General features: G+C 46.6%; 1 protein-coding gene across 7 annotated transcripts in view; it reads left to right on the top strand.

Moving 5' to 3' along the window:
* The first annotated feature begins 205 nt into the window (after positions 1–205).
* SLC41A2 (solute carrier family 41 member 2) overlaps positions 206–21,111 on the top strand; it is a 214,804-nt gene continuing 193,898 nt past the window's right edge. For 2 of the 7 annotated variants that reach the window (XM_077111889.1, XM_077111881.1), the window contains exon 1: positions 16,205–16,425. The gene's annotated coding sequence lies outside the window, so the exon portion shown is untranslated. Of the gene's footprint in view, positions 282–1,120; positions 1,271–16,197; positions 16,426–21,111 lie in introns of those variants that run through there. The other 5 variants (XM_077111884.1, XM_077111882.1, XM_077111887.1 and 2 more) reach the window with 5 other exon arrangements.

The raw sequence follows: 21,111 nt of genomic DNA, 5'->3' as shown, positions 1-21,111 counted from the left end.
ACGGTTTCTCCTCATTTGATTCCACCTGAAGTGATTTTCAGGGCTGAGATTTAATTTAGAATTTTATCCCAACTGGAAGCTCAAAATCTCATGCCGTGGCACAGCGAGTGAAGACTCCAGTGTAAGTAGCAGGTCCCGGCCACGTGCCACCAGTGAGTAGGGAGCACGGTGGCCGGAGCGCCAGCCCCAGAGGACGCTGGCCGGTCTGGAAACCCCGAAAGAGAAAGGCCCCGGTGAGGGACACCCAGGGGCCGGAACTTCTAGCAAACCTTTAAGAGCAGGTGATTACCTTCTCGCCTATGTAATTCTAAACAATAAGAACAAAACCGCGTTGCTTTCCCACACTGCTTGGGCTGCACTTCGGGTCCTAAAGCTGCGGCGGAGAAGGGCGGCCCGGAGAGCCAAGGGGCCTGGGGCCGCGGGGGCTCCGCGTAGAGCAGAGCGTCCTCAGGGTGCTGGAAGGGGCTGGGCCTTGGAGCGGGCCGCGAGACCGCAGTTCGCGGGGAGACGCGTGGGGTGGGGCCCGGGGGCGGAATCGCGAGCAACCCGGGCTCGAGAAGCGGCCCTTAAATAGCCTTTTACCGAATCTGCAATCACACGCGGGAAGGCTGAGAAGCCCCACCCCGGCCGCCCCCGCGGCCCTCGGTCCACGCGCCCCCACGTCCCGCCCCGCCCGCCCAGGGGCACGCCATGCGCCCCACCGGCCGCCCACCCACGCCTCTTCCACGCCGGCGCGCCGCCCAGCGGCTCCACGCCTCCCACACAGGCCGCTCACACACCCACGCGCCGAGGCTCCCACGCGCCGCCCGCGGTCCCGGGTGCGAGAAACCCGCTCCTGGTCTGCGGTCCCCAGTGGCGGCTGCGCGACGCCCACAGGGGCGAGGCAGGGCCGGAGCGGTCAAGGCCCTTCTTTCCCGGCAGGTTCCCAACACCGCCCTGACCTCGCCGCGAGCCGGTCCGCGCGGACGCCGGCAGGACACGCCCAGGGCCCGGGAGGGGCGGCCCCGCTCCCGTCGCCGCGCCCGCGGCCACATCACCAAGCGCTCGCTGCCCAGCCGGCCGCCCCGCCACTGCGCCTGCGCCGAGCGCCCGCGGGCTGGGGGGCTGCTGGGAGCCGGGGGGGCTGCTGGGAGCCGGGGGGGCTGCTGGGAGCCGGCGGGGCGCTGGGAGCCCGCGGGACGCTGGGAGCCGGCGGGGCGCGAGGAGGTGTCCCGCTGTCAACGCGAAGAGGACGGAGCCGCAGACCCAGAGCCGCCGACCCCGGGACCAGGTGGATGTCCTACCCCTCTTCCCCTCCCCCTCCCGGGACCAGGTGGATGTCCTGCCCCTGCCCCTCCCAGGACCAGGTGGATCCCTTGCCCCTCCCCCTCCCGGGACCAGGTGGGTGTCCTGCCTCTTCCCCTCCTCCTGGGACCAGGTGGATATCCTGCCCCTCCCCCTCCTCCTGGGACCAGGTGGATGTCCTGCCCCTCCCCCTCCCGGAACCAGGTGGATGTCCTGCCCCTCCCCCTCCCGGGACCAGGTGGATCCCTTGCCCCGCCCCCTCCCGGGACCAGGTGGGTGTCCTGCCTCTTCCCCTCCTCCTGGGACCAGGTGGATATCCTGCCCCTCCCCCTCCTCCTGGGACCAGGTGGATGTCCTGCCCCTCCCCCTCCCGGAACCAGGTGGATGTCCTGCCCCTCCCCCTCCCGGGACCAGGTGGATCCCTTGCCCCGCCCCCTCCCGGGACCAGGTGGGTGTCCTGCCTCTTCCCCTCCTCCTGGGACCAGGTGGATATCCTGCCCCTCCCCCTTCTCCTGGGACCAGGTGGATGTCCTGCCCCTCCCCCTCCTCCTGGGACCAGGTGGATGTCCTGCCCTCCCCCTCCTCCTGGGACCAGGTGGATGTCCTGCCCCTCCCCCTCCCCCTCCCGGGACCAGGTGGATGTCTTGCCCCTCCCCTTCCCGGGACCAGGTGGATGTCCTGCCTCTTCCCCTCCTCCTGGGACCAGGTGGATGTCCTGCCCCTCCCCCTCCTCCTGGGACCAGGTGGGTGTCCTGCCCCTCCCCCTCCTCCCGGGACCAGGTGGATGTCCTGCCTCTTCCCCTCCTCCTGGGACCAGGTGGATGTCCTGCCCCTCCCCCTCCTCCTGGGACCAGGTGGGTGTCCTGCCCCTCCCCCTCCTCCCGGGACCAGGTGGATGTCTTGCCCCTCGCCTTCCTGGGGCCAGATGGCTGTCCTGTCCCTCTTTCCCTTCCCCTCCTGGGATCAGGTGAAGGTCCCTGACCCTGGACCTCCACTTACTGCTTCCTGGGGCAGGTGGTGATCAGGGGGAGTGAGGGGCCAGGAGCCAGCGTCGAGGCTGCAGGAAGGGTGGGTATGTCCATGGGAGGTGTGCCCATGGAAGGCATATTGACAGAAGGCGCGTCTGTGGAATGCCTGTTCGTGGAAGGTGTTTCGGTGAAAGGCATGCAGGTGTAAGGCATGTCCGTGGAAGGCATGTCCATGGAAGGCAGGTCCACGGAAGGCAGGTCTATGGAGGGCTTGTCCGTGGAGGGCGTGTCCATGGAAGGCAGGTCCGTGGAAGGTGTGCTGGTGGAAGACATGTCCGTGGAAGGCGCGCTGTGAGGCTGGCCGGAAACACCCCTAATTCACTGCTTCAGGCTCAGCAGTTACCCATGGCATTCTTTCATTCTTTATGTGAAGTACATCTCAGTTAAAAAATTGTTCATTTAGATATTACACTATATATGTATTCCCTTTCTCTAAGTGAGCAAGTGAGCAATTTCTTTTTCTATTGCGATTACCTTAGATACTACACACTCACTCTTTTAAAATGTAGATACTCAATGATTTTTAGTATTGTCACAGAGTTTTGCAGCTGTCACCGCTATCTAATTCTGGAGCATTTTTACCACCTCCAGAATAAACCTGGTACATATTAATAAGTACTCCCCATTACTCCCCACTCACACTCACACCAATCTTTGGCAACTGTTAATCTGCTTTATGGATTTGCCTCTCTTGAATATTTCATATAAATGGAATCATACAATATGTGGTCTTTTGTGGCTGTCTTCTTTCACATAAGAAAATATTTTCAAGGCTCATCCATGTTGTAGCATGCTTTATTCTTTTTCATGGCTGAATAATATTCTACTGAATGATTATGCTACTAAAAATCATTGAGTATCTACATTTTAAAAGAGTGAGTATATAGTAACATTATGCTATAAGATATTTTCTTTGTCCATTCATCACTGATGAACAGTGGTTGTTCCCACGTTTTACTGTTATGAATACTGTGATTGTGAACATTTGTGTACAAATTTTAGTATGGCTATGTTTTCATTTCTCTTAGGTATATATCTAGTTCTCTATGTTTGACTTTTTAAGGACGTGCCCGAGTGTTTGCCAAAGCAGCTGTGCCGTTTCACATTCCCACCAGCAATGTCTGAAGGACCCAATTTCTCCACATCCTTGCCAATATTTGTTACAGTCTTTTGTCTGCTTTTCATTATAGCCATTCTAGTGGGTGTGAAGTGGTAACTTGTTACTTTTGATTCGCATTTCCCTAATAGCTAACAGTATTAACCATCTTTTTCAAAATTATGAAATATAGTGTATATACAAAAAAGCAATAAAGTTTAGAGTACATTTTAATAGTTATAGAACAGATTTCAGAATTTGGCATGGTTACAGTTCTATAATTTCAGATTTTTCCTTCTGGCTGCCCCAAGAACCTGGAGACTCAAAAGAAATATGAATATAATGATTCAGCAATCTCATACTCATTTGTTAAATCCTACCTTCTCTAACTCCTTCTCCTTTGATCCTTCTCCCAGTCTTTAGGGGTGTTTGGGTTATGCCCATTCTGACTTTTTTTTCATGTTGAAAAGTGGTGTGGACGATATGGGATGGGGGTGGTGGGGGGGTGGAACTGGTTGATGACCTGGAGAAACTGGGTTTCAGGACTTATGGGGCATAGGAAATGTTTTAGTTTATAAGCTGCTAGAATGCAGTATACCAGAAATGGAACGGCTTTTAAAAAGGGAATTTAAGTTGCAAGTTTACAGTTCTAAGGCCCTGAAGATGTCCAAACTAAGGCATCCAGGGAAAGACACCGTGGCTCAAGGAGGTTAATGATATTTAGGGTTTCTTGCTCAGCTGGGAAGGCACATGGGAAGTCTGCCAGCTTTCTCTCATTTCATAAGGCCTCCCTGGGGATGTTTTCTTTTTGCATCTCTGAAAGTTTCTGCAGTGGAGTTCTGTTGGTTCTAAAGCTTTTTCCAAAAGGGTTCCCTCTTAAAGGGCTCCAATAAGCAACCCCACCTTGAATGGCTGGAGACACAGCTCCATGGAAACCATCTAATCAAAAGTTATCACCCATAATTGGGTAGGTCACATCTCCTGGAAACAATAAAAAAGATCCCGCCCCACAGTACTAAATGAGGATTAAAGAACTTGGCTTCTCTGGGGTACATGATAACTTCAAACCAGCACACGAGCCATCTGAAGGTTTTAGATTTCTGAAAAGTAAGCCTAGTGTGTGAAACATTTGTAGATTTTCAGATAGAACCTTGGGTATTCTTTTAGGGTTAAAAGGAATGATGCTGGTTGAGGTTTGGCAAACCGTTTTAATTAGCACTATCTAGCTGAAGCTTATGTAAGAGGGACCTTCAGAATAGCCTTTGACTCTATTTGTACTCTCTCAGACACTGAAACTTTATCTTGCAATTTTTATTTTCCCTCTTTTTGTCAGAAAGTTGTCGTTGATCCCACGGTGCCAGGGCCAGCCTCATCCCTGGAGTCATGTCACGTTGCCAGGCAGACTTTCACTCCTAGATGTCACATCCCACATAGGGGAGAGGGTAATGATTTTCCTTGCAGAGTTGGGCTTAGAGAGAGAGAGGCCACATCTGAGCAATAAAAGAAGTTTTTTTGGGAAACAACTCTTAGGCATAGCTATAGGTAGGCTTAGCTTCTCTACTATAGAAATAAGCTTCACAAGAGCAAGCCTCAAGATTAGGGGCTCGGCCTGTTAACTTTTTTTTTTTATCGTATAGTACAACATATATATAAAGCAAAGAAATGAAAAAGCAATAGTTTCCAAAGCACTCTTCAAAAAGTGGTTACATGATAGATCCCAGAGTTTGTCATGGGCTACCATACCGTCCTCTCATGTTTTTCCTTCTAGTTGCTCCAGAATATAGGAGGCTAGAGGGCTTAAATACTTTATCATCACAATTGACTTTTATTTCCTTCTTTTTTTGGTGAACAATAACAAATATACAAAAAAGCTATAAATTTCAAAGCACAGCACCACAGTGAGTTGTAGAACATATTTCAGACTTTGACATGGGTTACGATTTCACAATTTTAGGTTTTTACTTCTAACTGCTCTAAAATACTGGAGACTAAAAGAGGTATCAAATTAATGATTCCGCATTCATATTTATTTGTTATGTCCTATCTTGTATGTACAATTCCACCATCACCTTTGATCTTTCCATACCTCTCTTTGGGGTTGTTTGGGCCATGGTGGCCTGTTAACTTTTGATAATCTTTTCATGTGCATATTGGCCATTTGTTCATCTTCTGTAGGGAAATATCTGTTCATATCTTTTGCCCATATTTTAATTGGTTTATTTGTTTTTTTTATTGTTGATTTGTATTGCTCACTTATAGAAAAAAGTTGTAGATTTAGAGACTGGCACTGACTCAAAGAGCTAACCAGATTGATACCAAACAACATAATGCTTATAATTAGGTAAGGTAGAATAGGTGCTGTTTAAGTCTCAGAATACACTATCTCTAAATTTTGGGGCATCTTATGGTCCCCCTTTTCCTTTTCTGGTATTTGGAGAAAAGCGGCAGAGGTGTGTTCCTCACAAGAGTCATCAAACCCCACTCACAAGCGGCATTTTCGTATTTTCCTAGCTCCATTTGAAAAGTCTCAGTTACCAATTTTATTACAAATAATCTATCTTGATGGCTGTTTTGGTTTGTTAAAGCTGCCATAACGCAATATACCAGAAAGGGAATGGCCTTCATAAAGGGACTTTATCGAGTTGCAAGTGGGCATTTCTAAGGCCCTGAAAATTTCCAAACTAAGGCCCCCAGGGAAAGATACCTTTACTCAAGGAAGGCCGAAGGAAAGCCAAAGGAAAACACGGGGGGTGTTTTCTTTCTGCATCTCCAACCTTTGTGTCTCATGGTGGCTCTGCCGATTCTGAGGTTTCTCAAAAATGTCTCCCCTTTTAGGGCGGGCCGCGGTGGCTCAGCGGGCAAAGTGCTTGCCTGCTATGCCGGAGGACCTCGGTTCGATTCCCGGCCCCAGCCCATGTAACAAAAAACGGAAAAACAAAATACAATAAAACAAGAAAATGTTTAAAGATGTTTCCCTTTCTTCCTTCCTTCCTTCCTTCTATCCTTCCTTCCTTCTCTCTCTGTCTTTCCTTTAAAAAAAAAAAAAAAAAAATGTCTCCCCTTTTAAAGGACTCCAGTAAACTAATCAAGACCCACCCTGGATGGGCAAAGTCACATCCCATCTAATCAAAAAGTCACACCCACACTGGGTGTGCCACATCTCCATGGAGATAATCTGTTCAAAACTTTTCCATCCCACAAATATTGAATCAGGATTAAAAGGAACATGGCCACCCCCACATGTTTGGATCAGGAAAAAGGACGTGGCTTTTCGAGGGTAAATAACAGCTTCAAATTGGCCCTGTGACAAACTAAACAAACTAAGAAAAATGGCAAGTAGAAATCATTCAATTAAATTTCATGTGCTTAACTTCTCAAGCAAAGTAGAGGGTCTTTTCCTACTCTGTGTAGTCTTTGTTACAACTTTGTTCATAATGTGCGTGCTAAGTGAATCTTTCTGATGGCACTCAAGTTGAGGAACCATTGACATATGAACGCTCATCTCATTGGTTAGTTTCTGAGTTTACACAAATTCAGCCTTAGGGCCTCGGGTCTTACATAGCAACACAATATATGACAATACATGACATTTACCTCCCAGGAATTCAAGTTCCTTTTTAAGTAAAACTAATCTGACTGTTTAAAAGTATACCAAGTTTCAAACATGTTCTAGAAAATAACATTGAAGATTTCCAAATGGAAATAATGGAGAAGTAACTGATTAAAAGAGTAGTCTAATCCTACTTTTCAACTAATAAGTTATAAAACAATGGAAATATTGTTTAATCCTTTTATTCCACCATTCGTAGAATAAGGCTAACAATTTCAATATATAGCTTGAGTGAATGTTTTCATTTTGTTTTAGCTAATAAAATGATTATCAAACATATTGAAAATATAAGCTATCTAATCTAATATAGATTGTTACGACTTAACCAGTGGATATACAAATATCTTGTAGCTACAGATGCTCTCATGAGTTAGCCTCCCTCTGCTGACCCAAAGTCGAACTACCCTGGGATTTTTAGCGCCACTTATTAGGAAGGATTGAAAGTGGAGGACAGTGGAAAGTGGGAACATGTCTGGGGACATGGTTCCTGGGAAATGCTGGTCACAGCTGACTTGTCTACTTTGTGGAGGGCTTCTAGGCGTCCTCACCTTCTATCTGAAATCACTCTAGATTTATTTAGTTTAAAATATGTAGGAATATAAAGCAAACATAAATGGAAATATCGCCAGTAGGGCTTTAGGGACAGCTGTCAGACAGTCATTCTGTTTTAATTTCTTTTTTTTTTTTTAAATATTTTTATTTAAGAATACAAAAATATACTTAGATCAACCAAAAATGGATATCTTTGGTAGCTTATCCATAGGCATATTTAAATAAAGTATTCATATAGTCATTGTAAAACCTGTGTTTATGCAGTAAGTTTCATAAACCAATTTAAAATTAAGGCAACAAGAAAAAAGTCTACAAATTCAGATATCAGAGTTTCTTAAATTCTAAATATTAAATACTAATTTAAATGCCATTTGATCAGCTGTCAAAACTGTAAATGTTCTCAAAATGTCAAGTGGAGGGCGGGCCGCGGTGGCTCAGCGGGCAAAGTGCTTGCCTGCTATGCCGGAGGACCTCGGTTCGATTCCCGGCCCCAGCCCATGTAACAAAAACGGAGAAACAGAATACAATAAAAAACAAGAAAATGTTTAAAAATGTTTCCCTTTCTTCCTTCCTTCCTTCCTTCTATCCTTCCTTCCTTCTCTCTGTCTTTCCTTTAAAAAAAAAAAAAAAAAAAAAAAAAAAAAAAAAAAAATGTCAAGTGGAGAGTTATTACATATCAACATTGCTGTAGTAATGACCTATGTTGCTAAACATTTTCCTGTTTTCAGGAAAATATAAAGATACAAATATTTTTACAATTAGCATATGAAAATCTTAACCACCTTAAATGTATAACTTAGTTACATTATCCATAGGCATATTTAAATAAATGTCTAAATAATCATTGTAAAGACTGTTTGTACAATATGTTTCATAAACCAATTTAAAATAAAATCAAGGAAGGAAGAAATCTACAGATACCAATATCAGAGTTTCTTAGATTCTAAATATTAAACACTATCTTAAATGCCATTTGATTAACTATCAAAACTGTGTGCATTCTCAAACTATCAAGTAAAAAGTTATTACAGATATCCACTTTGCTATATGTTACTTATGTTACTAAACATTTTCAAATTTTAGATTTCAAGAATTTATTTTATCTAATATTAATATAGCTGCCTACAGTTTTTTTAACCATTTTTTTTGGTTGTAAAATATAACATACAAAGCAAAGAAAGAAAAAAAAGCGATAATTTTCAAAGCACACTTTAACCAGCAGCTACAAAACAGGTCCCAGAGTTTGTCATGGGCTACCATGCCCTGAACTCAGATTTTTCCTTCTAGCTGCTCCAAAATACTGGCAGCTTTATCAGAGTCATAATAATGAAATCATACAATATCTATCCTTTTGTGTCTGGCTTATCTCACTCAGCATTATGTCCTCAAAACTCATCCACGTTTTCATGGGTTTTGGGACCTCATTTAATCTAATGCTGCATGATATTCCATTGTATGTATATACCACATTTTGTTTATCCACTCATCAGTTGATGGGCACCTGTATTGTTTCTGTGTCTTGGCAATTGTGAATAGTGCCTCCATGACCATTGGTGGGCAAATGTCTGTTTGTGTCACTACCCTCAAATCTTCTGGGTATATACCAAGTATTGGTATTGCTGGGTCGTAGGGCAACTCAATATTTAGTTTTCTGAGGAATCACCACACTGACTTACACAATGGCTGAACATACATGCCCACCAGCAGTGAAAGTGTTCCAATTTTTCTACATTCTCTCCAATATTTGTAGCTTCCTGTTTGTTTAATAGCAGCTGTTCTTATAGGTGTTCTTATAGCTGTTCTTATAGGTTCTTATAGGTGGTATCTCGTAGTCTTGATCTGCATTTCCCTTATAGCCAATGAAGATGAGCTTCTCTTCATGTGCTTTTTTAGCCATCTGTATTTGCTCTTCAGTAAAATGTCTATTAATATCTTCTGCCTATTTTATAATTGAGTTGTTCTTTTGTTTTTGAGCTGTATAATTTCTTTATGTATGTAGGATATCAAGCCTTTATCCAGGCCAATTATTTTCTCTCGTTGAGTTGGCTACTGCTTCACCTTTTTAACAAAATCTTTTGAGCACAGAAACTCTTGATCTTAAGGAGTTCCCATTTGTCTATTTTTTCTTTTGCTGCTTGTGCTTTAGGTGTAAAGTTTAAGAAGCTACCTCCTATTACTAGATCTTTAAGATGTTTCCTTATATTTTCTTCTATAAGTTTTATGGCACTGGCTCTTACATTTAGGTCTTTAATCCATTTTGAATTAATTTTTGTATAGGGTGTAAGGTAGGGGTCTTCTTTTATTCTTTTGTTTATTGAAATCCAGTTCTCCCATGCTCGTTTATTGAAAAGACTATTCTGTCCCAGTTCAGTGGATTTGGGGACCTTATCAATGATGAAATACCCATAAATTTGGTGTCCATCTCTGCACTCTTGATTCTCTTCCACTGGTCAGTCCTTCTGTCTTTGTGCCAGTACCATGCCAGAACCAAAGCTGCCACTGTGGCTTTATAGTAAGCTTTAAAGTCAGAAAGTGATAGATCTCCCAGTTTGTTCTTCTTTTTAAGGATATCTTTAGCTATTTGGGGTCTCTTTCCCTTCCATATAAATTTGATAACCAGCTTTTCAAGTCTTCAAAGTAAGTTGTTGGGATTTTAATTGGTATTGCATTGAATCTATAGATCAGTTTGGATAGAATTGACATCTCGATGACATTCAACCTTCCCTTTCATGAGCATGGAATGTCTTTTCATCTATTTAGGTCATTGTTTATTTCTTTTGTAATTTTCTGTGTCTAACTCCTTGACATACCTGGTTAGGCTCATTCCTAGATACCTGATTCTTCTGGTCACTATTTTGAATGGTAGTTTTCCTTGGTTGTCTCCTCAGATAGGTCATTGCTTGTATGTAGAAACATTACTGATTTTTGAGCATTAATCTTGTATCCCACCACTTTGCTCAAGTTGCTTTGCTGTAGATTTTGTAGGGTTTTCTAAGTATAGGATCATGTCCTCTGCAAATAATGAAAGTTTTCCTTTTTCCTTTTCTATTTGGATGCCTTTCATTTCTTTCTCCTAATTGCTCCAGCTAGTACTTCTAATACAATGTTCAATAATAATGGTGACATTGGGCATCCTTGTCTCGTCCCTGATCTCAAGGGGAATGCTTTCAATTTCTCACCATTAAATGTGATACTGGGTATGGGTTTTTCATATATGCCTTTTAAGATATTGAGAAAGTTTCCTTTGATTCCTAACTTTTGAAGTGTTTTTATCAGGAAAGGATGCTGGGTTTAGTCAAATGTTTTTTCATCATCAATTGGTATGATCATGTGATTTTTTCCTTTTTTTTTTTTTGTTAATGTGCTGTATTACATTGATTAATTTTCTTATGCTGAACTACCCTCGCATTCCTAGTATAAATCCCACTTGGTCATGGTGTATAATTCTTTTAATGTGGTGTTGGATTCAATTGCTAGTATTTTGTTAAGAATTTTTGCATCTACATTCATTAGAGAGATTGGTCTGTAGTTTTCTTTTCTTGTATTGTCTTTATCCAATTTTGGTAGTAGAGTGATGTGAGCTTCATAAAATGAGTTAGGTAGTGTTCCTTTTTCCTCAATATTTTGTAAGAGTTTGACCAGGATTGGCATTAGTTCTTTTTGGAATGTTTGATAGAATTCTGTAAAGCCATCTGGTCCTGGGCTTTTCTTGTAGGAAGATTTTTAATGACTAATTAAAACTTTTGGTTTTGTTGATTCCTTCTATTTTATTGTTTTACACCTTGTTTATTTCTGCTTTAATCTTTGTTATTTCTCTTTTGTTTGCTTTGGGTTTTGTTTGCTATTCTTTCTATAATTTCTTCAGCTGAGCAGTTAAATCATCAAGTTTTGCTCATTCTAGTTTTTAATATAGACATTTGGGACAATAAATTTCTCTGTCAGACCTGCCTTTGCTGCATCCCATAAGTTTTGATATATTGTATTCTCATTATCATTCATCTCCAGATATTTACCAATCACTCTAGCAATCTCTTCTTTAACTCACTGATTATTTAATAACGTGTTGTTTAATCTCTCTATATCTGTGAAAGCTCTGCTTCTTTGGTGATTATTAATTTCTAGCTTCATTCCATTGTGATCAGAGAAAGTGCTTTGGATAATTTAAATCTTATTAAATTTTAAAGACTCAGTTTATGTCCTAGTATATCATCTATCCTGGAGAACATTCCATATGCACCAGAGAAGAATGAATATCTTGGTGTTTTGGGGTATAATGGCCTAAATATATCTATTAGATCGAATCCACTTATCCAATTATTTAGGTTCTCTATTTCCTTGGTGATCCTGTGTGTGGTTGTTCTATCTGTAGTGGAGAGTGGTGTATTGAAGTCTCCCACTATTATTGTTGATATGTCTATATCTCCTTTCAGTTTTGTCAACATGTGCTTCTTGTATTTTGGAGTTCCTTGATTGGAAGTATACACATTTATGATTATTTCTTCTTGGTGAATTTTCCCTTTTATTAATACGTAGTGTGCTTCTTTGTCTCTTACGATGTCTTTACATTTAAGTCTGTTTTGTATGATATTAGTATAGCTACTCCTGCTGTCTTTTGGTGACAGCTTGTACAGAAGATCTTTTTCCATCCTTTCACTTTCATTCAGTGTCCTTGAATCTAAGATGCGTCTCTTGTAAATAGCATATGGATGGATTATGTTTTTAAATCCACTTTTCTAGTCTGTATTTTTAATTGGTGAGTTTAGTCCATTAATGTTCTAACTAATTACCGTCAAAGCAGTTCTTAACTCTATCATTTTGTCCTTTAGTTTTTATTTGTAGAACTATATATCATTTTCTTTCTCTCTTTTTATCGTTTAAATTACTGTTACTTATATTGTTCAATTCTGTGCCCTCCTCCAGACTTCCCTCTCATGTCTTTTTTTTTTTTTTTTTCAGCTAACAGGATTCCCTTTAGTATTTCTTGTAGAGCTGGTCTCTTGTTGAATAATTCTCTCATTATTTCTTTGTCTTTGAAGATTTTAATCTCTTCCTCAATTTTGAAGGATGAGTTGGCTGGATAAAGAATTGCTGTCTAGAAGCCTTTCTCATTCAGGATCTTAAATATATCACACCACTGCCTTCTTGCTTCCGTGGTGCATGTTAAATTGTCTGAAGTCAGCTTATGTGGTTTCCCTTGTATGTAGAATTTTGCTTTTCTTGTGCTGCTTTCAGGTCTTTTTGCTTCTGTTCAGCACCTGACAGTTTGACTAATATGCGTCTTAGAGTAGGCCTGTTTGGATTTATTCTATTTGGATTTCATTGGGCATCTTTGATTTGCATATTTGTGTCTTTTATAAGAATTGGAAAGTTTTCACCAATTTTATCTTCAACTAACTTTCCCAATCCTCTACTCTGCTCTTCTCCTTCTTGGACACCAGTGATTCTTATATTTGTGTGCCTCTTGTTGCTGTCATTTCCCTAAGATCCAGTTGCATTTTTCCACCTTTCTTAACATTTGTTCTTTTGTGCGCTCTAGTTCAATTGTTCTATCTTCTAGCTCACTTATTCTTCTTTCTGCTTCTTCAAATCTGCTATTGTGTGTCTCTAGTATATTTCTAATTTGATCTACTTTTTCTTTCATTTCTGTGAGAGCTGCCATTTTCTATTTAACCTTCTGAATTCTTTATGCTCTTCTAGTGTATTCCTGATATCCTTAATTTTTTAATAAATATTCTTGAGTAGTTGTTCCATGTTCTGTGTCCCCTCTGAACTTTTGATTTGGTCATTTGACTGGACCATTTCTGCTTGGATCTTCATATGCTTTAAGATTTTCTGTTGTGTTTGGAGTACTTGGTTATCTTGATATGCTTATTTTGCAAGTTGGTCTCCTTCAGTCTTCTAAGGTTTTGTGTTTATTTGATTTTTGCTGAAGGTTTCTTTTTGCACTTGGTTTGTTGGTTATTCTCCACCAAATCAAGGTCCAGATCTCACGTAGGGGATACAGTTAAACTTGAGGGTCTCCTAGAAGCTAGGTTGGAATGCATGGGTACTTCAGTGGCAGAATGGCTGCCTGCCACATGGTAGACCCAGGCTCGACTCCCAGCCCATGCACCCAAAAAGAAAAAGAAAGAAAAAGATAGTAAACTAGGAATATAATAAAAATATGAAACACAAAAACAAGAACAGCAAAACACACCTCAACAGTAGTAGCAGGCCCCAGAAGCAAAAGGAGACACCCTGAGGTATGCTGGGAGTGAAGGCAGACTGGTGTCCACCAAAGGGAGAGAAAATTTAAGAGAAAAAAGTAATAAAAGTAAATGAAATGGAATAAAAAATGTGGAATAAATAGAAAATAAAGAATCAATAAAAACATAAAATATCTATAAAATAAGAAAGTGAAAAAACAATCATACTAATAAAAATTTATGGGAGAAATATATTTTTAAAAGGGGAACAGGAAAAAGACTATTAAGAAAAAAATAAAAAATCGATCAAAGCTTGGGCAGCTATGGGGGCCGCCTGCCTGCACTTACCGCGCCTGCCCTGCAGGTGGCGACCCCGAGGCGGCTGGAGGGCGGTGAGCCGGGCCGGCGGGTGGACAGCCGGTGTCTGGGGGGCCCGGGGAGCCGACCGACGCCCGGGGTGGGGGCGGTCCGTGGCCGCAGCGCTCGTGGGTCCCCCGGACACCGCTCCCGGCGGGTGCTCACGGCCCCGCCCGAGGCCCACCCCCGGGGGGACGATGGGGTCCGCCTGGACCCTGGGGCCGAGGCCGGGCACCCCCCTCGCCCCTCCCCGCTGCAGCCGCCCACTGGGGGTCTCGGGCCGCCCGCCGCCCCAGAGCTCCCCGGAGACCCTGTGTGGCCCCCACCCCGCCGCGGCCCGGCCATTCTCTCGGCGTCCCCGCCTTGTCCCCGGGCCGGAGCCCCAGCCCCCGCCACCAGCTCCCCCGAGGCCCTGGTCATGCAGTTTTATGATTTAATGGGCATGGATTTAATCCGATTGCTGACCCCCGAGCAGCTGCACTTAGGAGATGGGAGTTTTGACTGCTGGACGGATAACGGGGTAACTAGGATGGGGTCAGGAAACATTTTGGAGGTTTGTGTAAAACTTGCCCTATTTTGGGAAATAAATTTTGAAAGTGGCGGTGCTTGGACAGTCTGGTGGATGGGAAAAGAACAGTTTGGAAGGAGAGGTTATGGAATAGAAAGAGATTTAATTTATTCTGCCATGTTTGGCCGAGGGAAGTGGCTGAGTGGGAGAGGTGGAGGGGTCACCTGTCCTGCCCCTGCCCGCCATGGGCGCGGACAGCGGCCGGGATTCGACCTCCTTCCTCTGCACAGAGTCTGGGCAAGTGGGGATCGGAGTCAATCCAGGTAAAGATTAAAACACTATTAGAAGTTCAGTTTTCATTTCTTGTAAAGCTGGATTGGATAACTCGTTTTTTGTATTCTTCCTTTCTCTTTTTTACTTTTATTTTTCGTGGGGGCCGGCACTGGACCGGAACCCGGGCCTCGGGCGTGGCAGGGAGCGCCCAGCCGCCCGCCCTGCCTTCTTTCCTCCTGACCGCCCAGTCGCCACCAGCGCCTGAAACATGTCAGCTTTCCCTCCTAACTCCTATTCCCGGGAAGTTTATCGAGAGTTAGGATGGACAGAGGACGTTTCTCTCTTTAAGCCTTCAAGTCCAAGAGAGCCAGCGAGAGCCCAGCGCGGCCTGTGGGAAACGCCGGCCGGCGCCGTGGTCACATAGCTGGTGGCGGCCGTCCTCCCGTCCCCCCATCTCCCCGTCCTCCCGTCCTCCCGTCCTCCCATCCCCCGGCCCCCGGTCCCCCCGTCCCCCCCGTCCCCCCGTCTCCCGTCCCCCCCGTCCCCCCGTCCCCCGGCCCCCAGCCCCCCGTCCTCCCGTCCCCCGGCCCCCCGTCCTTCCGTCCCCCCCCGTCGGCGGCGGGGAGGACTGGTCCTGCCGTGGGGGGGGAGGAGGGCGGCGGGAGGAGGGCGGGGGAAGGAGGGCTGCGGAAGGAAGTATGAGGCCCTTGGCAGCCAAGGGAGGGGGTGAGGCGCAGGGCTGAGGCCGCGGGGTGGACAGGGGAGAGGGACGCGCATGGCCGGGGTTGCAGCGGGAAGACCCCTGCGGGCAGCCGAGCCGTAGGCACTTTTCCAGTCGGGGCCCTGCTCGTGCGCCGTGGAATCAGTTCAGTGGGTTGTGACCAGCGTGTTTGCAAAAAGAAATAAAATAGAAAATGAGTGCGCCACATACACCCACATTCACTAGGCTGCTTTATAAGTTCGAAAGTTCCGCAATAGAGGAACAGAGCGAAAGTCCAACGTGCGTGAGTAGGGGCCGAGTGTCGGCAGGTGGGAGTAATGAGGCGGAGGTCAGCCACCGAGGGCACCTCTCTCACTTATTTAAAAGCAGCACCAGTTTTACAAACAGGCCTGTAGTGCCACGTTCAAACAGTAGGAAAGAGGGGAGCAGACCCGAGAGGCTTGGACTTTGGAGTTTCTCTCCTGGGAGTCCGCAGCCCGGGTCTCTGGCATGCGCGCGGCCTCCGGGCACTGGCAGCAGCTCAGGGGTGGTGAGAATGCTGGGAGCCAGTTAGAGGTTCACAAAGAATCAACAAAACGTTTGGCTTTGATTTTAGAGGATGTAGAATAGAATCTCCATACACCCCAAAGAGCCTGCAAGTGAGAATTTAACGTTGTCGGTGTGTTGCCTGAGAGTGATTGTGCTGTCATAGCAACTGTGACTTCATGGGATCAAACAGTGAGACCCATTCGCGAGGGACACATCCCTTTCCAGTGTGTGGTCCTGATGAGTGGTAAAGGAGGTGATGAAAAATTCACCAACGGTAAAGAAAGTAAGTTCTGATTCAACTTTCTTTTATTATGTTTTTAAGAGGTGTGGAAACATGGCTAATTAGTTTTGTAAATTAGATTTTAATATATTTTAAACTAGGCTACTAGAATAAAATTTTACTAATATAGGATGGCTTTTTAAAATATTTTAATTTCTGTGGGGGCTTATTAAAAGCAGGGTAATGCAGTACTTAAATGGAAACTATTTAACTTTTAGAATGTTATCCTAAGAAAGTAATTCTAAATATGGGAAAGTATTAGGCAAAAAGATGTTCATTTTCATTTGAGTGCAATTTAGTCAGCAAATTAATGATTCATTAAAATACAGTAATCCACTTGAAGCAATACAACCACTAAAAATGCCTTTTAAAATCAATTATTTCCTCTTATTTGTTAATTTTATAATTACAAAGCAAAAGTACTCAATATAAATGAAAGCTAAACAATATAAAAATAAATGATTTAAAAAACAAGTGAAAATGGTGTTTCCCACCCGCCCTGGGCCCTCACACCCTGGGCCAGCCCAGCTATCCAGAGAGCCATGGTTTTCTCCAAATGCTATGACCATTTGTCTCTTCTTCCAGACCTTTCTCAACTAGTGATTTTCCCATGTTGCTCTGTGGGTCTTTGGGGATGCCCTCGCCAGGTGCGGTGGGGCTCGTTAAGTGGGAACAGGTGCTTCGGGGCCTGCTTCGCTCTTATTTATTTCAGATATTGGCATTCCACATGGGGTTCATGAGGAATGAACCGAGCCGAGTTCCTCTGCATCACAATAAATGTTTAGAAGCAGCTGAACTAGTTGAGACATGAAGTCTTGGGCCCCTGGCAGGAACTCCAGAGTTCCCCGGTGAACCATTCTGCCACTTGGCCACAGGGATCTTCTGCTCTGAAGCTGGCCTGTCCACCCCTGTCACCTGTGGACACACTCCTTTTTTCCCTTCTCTAGATCTTTCCTGTTCTTTAAGGCTCGGCTCATCGTCTTCTCCTTCATTCCTCCTTTTACCAGGTGTTTAGGGGATCACTTTCAGTTTATTGAAAACTGAGTGAGGAAAATGAAATGGATAAGATGCAGAAGTGTTTATCAGGTAACTAATAGGCTAATGAAGGTGACTTTCATGTAAATAATGCAAAAAAGCATAATGAAGTAGGAGCAGTCGGGCGTGCTCACTTCCTCAGCTGTTCGAAGCAAACAAGGCACGGTGGGTTGGCGTCAACAATGGGGATTAACTTGCTCATGGTTGTGAGGCCAGGAAAATGTCCAAATCAAGGCATCATCAAGGCAGTGTTTTCTTCCCAAAGACTGGCTGCCAGCGATCCTTGGCCCCTCTGCCCCGTGGCAAGGCACGTGGTGGCATCCTCTGGCCTCTCCCTTCTCTTAGTTTTATTGATTTCACCTTCTTGCTTCTGTGGCTTTTTTCTCTCTGCATTCATTTTGTTTGTACATGGCTTCAGTAATAGAGTGTGCTGGTTTGAATCTGTGGACCCCAGGAAAGCCACGTCCTTTAATCCTCATTCATTATTGCTGGGTGGGAGTTTTTAAATTGTTCCCATGGAGATGTGACTCACCCGATTGTGGGTACTAACTTTTGATTAGATGAAGATGTGACTCCACCCATTCCTGCTGGGCCTTGATTAGTTTACTGGAGTCCTTTAAAAGAGAAACATTTTGGAGAGAGTCCCCTTTAGAGTCGAGAACCCACACAGCCAGAGACCTGTGGAGATGAAGAAGGTAAACGCCCCTGGGAGAGCTTCATGAAATGAGAAGCCAGGAGAGAGAGCTAGCAGACATTGCCATGCTCACCACATGCCTTTCCCATTGACAGAGAGAAACCCTGAACTTCCTCGGCCTTCTTGTTATCTTTCCCTGGATGGCTTAGATTGGACATTTCTATAGATTTGTTGGTTGGGACATGTCCACTCCTGTAGAACTGTGGACTTGCGACTTAATAAACTCCTCCTCCCTTTAAAAGCCATTCTGTTTCTGGTATATTGGATTCCAGCAGCCAGTAAAGTAGAACAGGGACCAAGTCCCATCCTGAATGAGGTGGGTCATGCTTTAACTGAAGTAGCCCTGTCGAAAGATCCTACTTACAGTGGATTCACACTCACAGGAGTGGATTAGATTTAAGAACATGTTTTTCTGGGGCACGTACAGTTTCAAACCACCACACTCTGTACTCTGGGCCCCCAAAAGACATGTTCTTTCTATATGCAAAATACATTCATTCCATCACAATATTCCAAAACCCAGAAACCATTTCAGAAACGTTGCTTGTAAAAATCTCATCAAACTGGTTACAGTTGTCTGTCCTGGGGCACAGTCCCCTCTGGGTATGGCCCTCTGAAGCCTGGAGAACAAGTATCTGCTTCCAGTATACGGAGGCGGAGCAGGCCTAGGACGAGCATTCCCTTTCCCACAGGGAGAAATTGAGGGAAACAGGTGACAGATCCTGAACAATTCCCAAACCCTTCCCTGTTTCTATTAGACTTACATGTTTTGTCATCAGGACCTGATGGAGCAGCAGCCCTGCCCTTTCACGCACTTGCACAGGAGCCTTGTTCTCTCGAATACTGCGGAGACGGCGCCGCCCTCTGAGAACAGGGGGAGATGGGGAGCCCCTGGCACAGGCCCCTCTGAGAATGGGGGGAGATGGGGAGCCCCTGGCACAGGCCCCTCTGAGAACGGGGGGAGATGGGGAGCCCCTGGCACAGGCCCCTCTGAGAACAGGGGGAGATGGGGAGCCCCTGGCACAGGCCCCTCTGAGAACAGGGGGAGATGGGGAGCCCCTGGCACAGGCCCCTCTGAGAACAGGGGGAGATGGGGAGCCCCTGGCACAGGCCCCTCTGAGAACGGGGGGGGATGGGGAGCCCCTGGCACAGGCCCCTCTGAGAACGGGGGGAGATGGGGAGCCCCTGGCACAGGCCCCTCTGAGAACGGGGGGGGATGGGGAGCCCCTGGCACAGGCCCCTCTGAGAACAGGGGGAGATGGGGAGCCCCTGGCACAGGCCCCTCTGAGAACAAGGGGAGATGGGGAGCCCCTGGCACAGGCCCCTCTGAGAGCAGGGGGAGATGGGGAGCCCCTGGCACAGGCCCCTCTGAGAACAGGGGGAGATAGGGAAGCACTGGACACAGGCCCCTCTGAGAACGGGGGGAGATGGGGAGCCCCTGGCACAGGCCCCTCTGAGAACAGGGGGAGATGGGGAGCCCCTGGCACAGGCCCCTCTGAGAACGGGGGGGGATGGGGAGCCCCTGGCACAGGCCCCTCTGAGAACGGGGGGAGATGGGGAGCCCCTGGCACAGGCCCCTCTGAGAACAAGGGGAGATGGGGAGCCCCTGGCACAGGCCCCTCTGAGAGCAGGGGGAGATGGGGAGCCCCTGGCACAGGCCCCTCTGAGAACAGGGGGAGATAGGGAAGCACTGGACACAGGCCCCTCTGAGAACGGGGGGAGATGGGGAGCCCCTGGCACAGGCCCCTCTGAGAACAGGGGGAGATGGGGAGCCCCTGGCACAGGCCCCTCTGAGAGCAGGGGGAGATGGGGAGCCCCTGGCACAGGCCCCTCTGAGAACAGGGGGAGATAGGGAAGCACTGGACACACGCCCCTCTGAGAACAGGGGGAGATGGGGAGCCCCTGGCACAGGCCCCTCTGAGAACAGGGGGAGATGGGGAAGTGCTGGGCACAGGCTCCTCTGAGAACAGGGGGAGATGGGGAGCCCCTGGCACAGGCCCCTCTGAGAGCAGGGGGAGATGGGGAGCCCCTGGCACAGGCCTCTCTGCGAACAGGGGGAGATGGGGAAGCGCTGGACACACGCCCCTCTGAGAACAGGGGGAGATGGGGAGCCCCTGGCACAGGCCCCTCTGAGAACAGGGGGAGATGGGGAAGCGCTGGACACAGGCCCCTCTGAGAACAGGGGGAGATGGGGAGCCCCTGGCACAGGCCCCTCTGAGAACAGGGGGAGATGGGGAGCCCCTGGCACAGGCCCCTCTGAGAACAGGGGGAGATGGGGAGCCCCTGGCACAGGCCCCTCTGAGAACAGGGGGAGATGGGGAGCCCCTGGCACAGGCCCCTCTGAGAACAGGGGGAGATGGGGAGCCCCTGGCACAGGCCCCTCTGAGAACAGGGGGAGATGGGGAGCCCCTGGCACAGGCCCCTCTGAGAACAGGGGGAGATGGGGAAGTGCTGGGCACAGGCTCCTCTGAGAACAGGGGGAGATGGGGAGCCCCTGGCACAGGCCCCTCTGAGAACAGGGTGGCAGCTCCTTCTGGACAGTGGGTGGAAGGGCCACCCTCTCCAGGCTTGGGCTGGACTTGCTGTCTTTACATAACTGGGCCTGACCTCTTGGCCTTTATCTCTTTGGTCCAGGCCTCAGCTTCCACGGTTCTGCCCTTGAATTGATTTTTCCTTTAATCTGTCCCTTTGCTGTCTGTTCTAGTTTGCTAGCTGCTGGAATGCAACACACCAGAGACGGATTGGCTTTTAATAAAGGGGATTTATTTCGTTAGTTCTTCAGAGGAAAGGCAGCTAACTTTCCACAGAGGTTCTTTCTTACATGGGAAGGCACAGGGTGATCTCTGCTGGCCTTCTCTCCAGGCCTCTGGGTTCCAACAACTTTCCCCAGGGTGATTCCTTTCTGCATCTCCAAAGGCCTGGGCTGAGCTGCGAGTGCTGAGATGAGGTTGCTGAGCTGC

This window comes from Tamandua tetradactyla, chromosome 7, assembly GCF_023851605.1.
Source record: "Tamandua tetradactyla isolate mTamTet1 chromosome 7, mTamTet1.pri, whole genome shotgun sequence".
Lineage (NCBI taxonomy): Eukaryota > Metazoa > Chordata > Mammalia > Pilosa > Myrmecophagidae > Tamandua > Tamandua tetradactyla.
The sequence above is the reverse complement of the archived record's forward strand: the minus strand, read 5'-3'. Positions and strand labels throughout refer to the sequence as shown.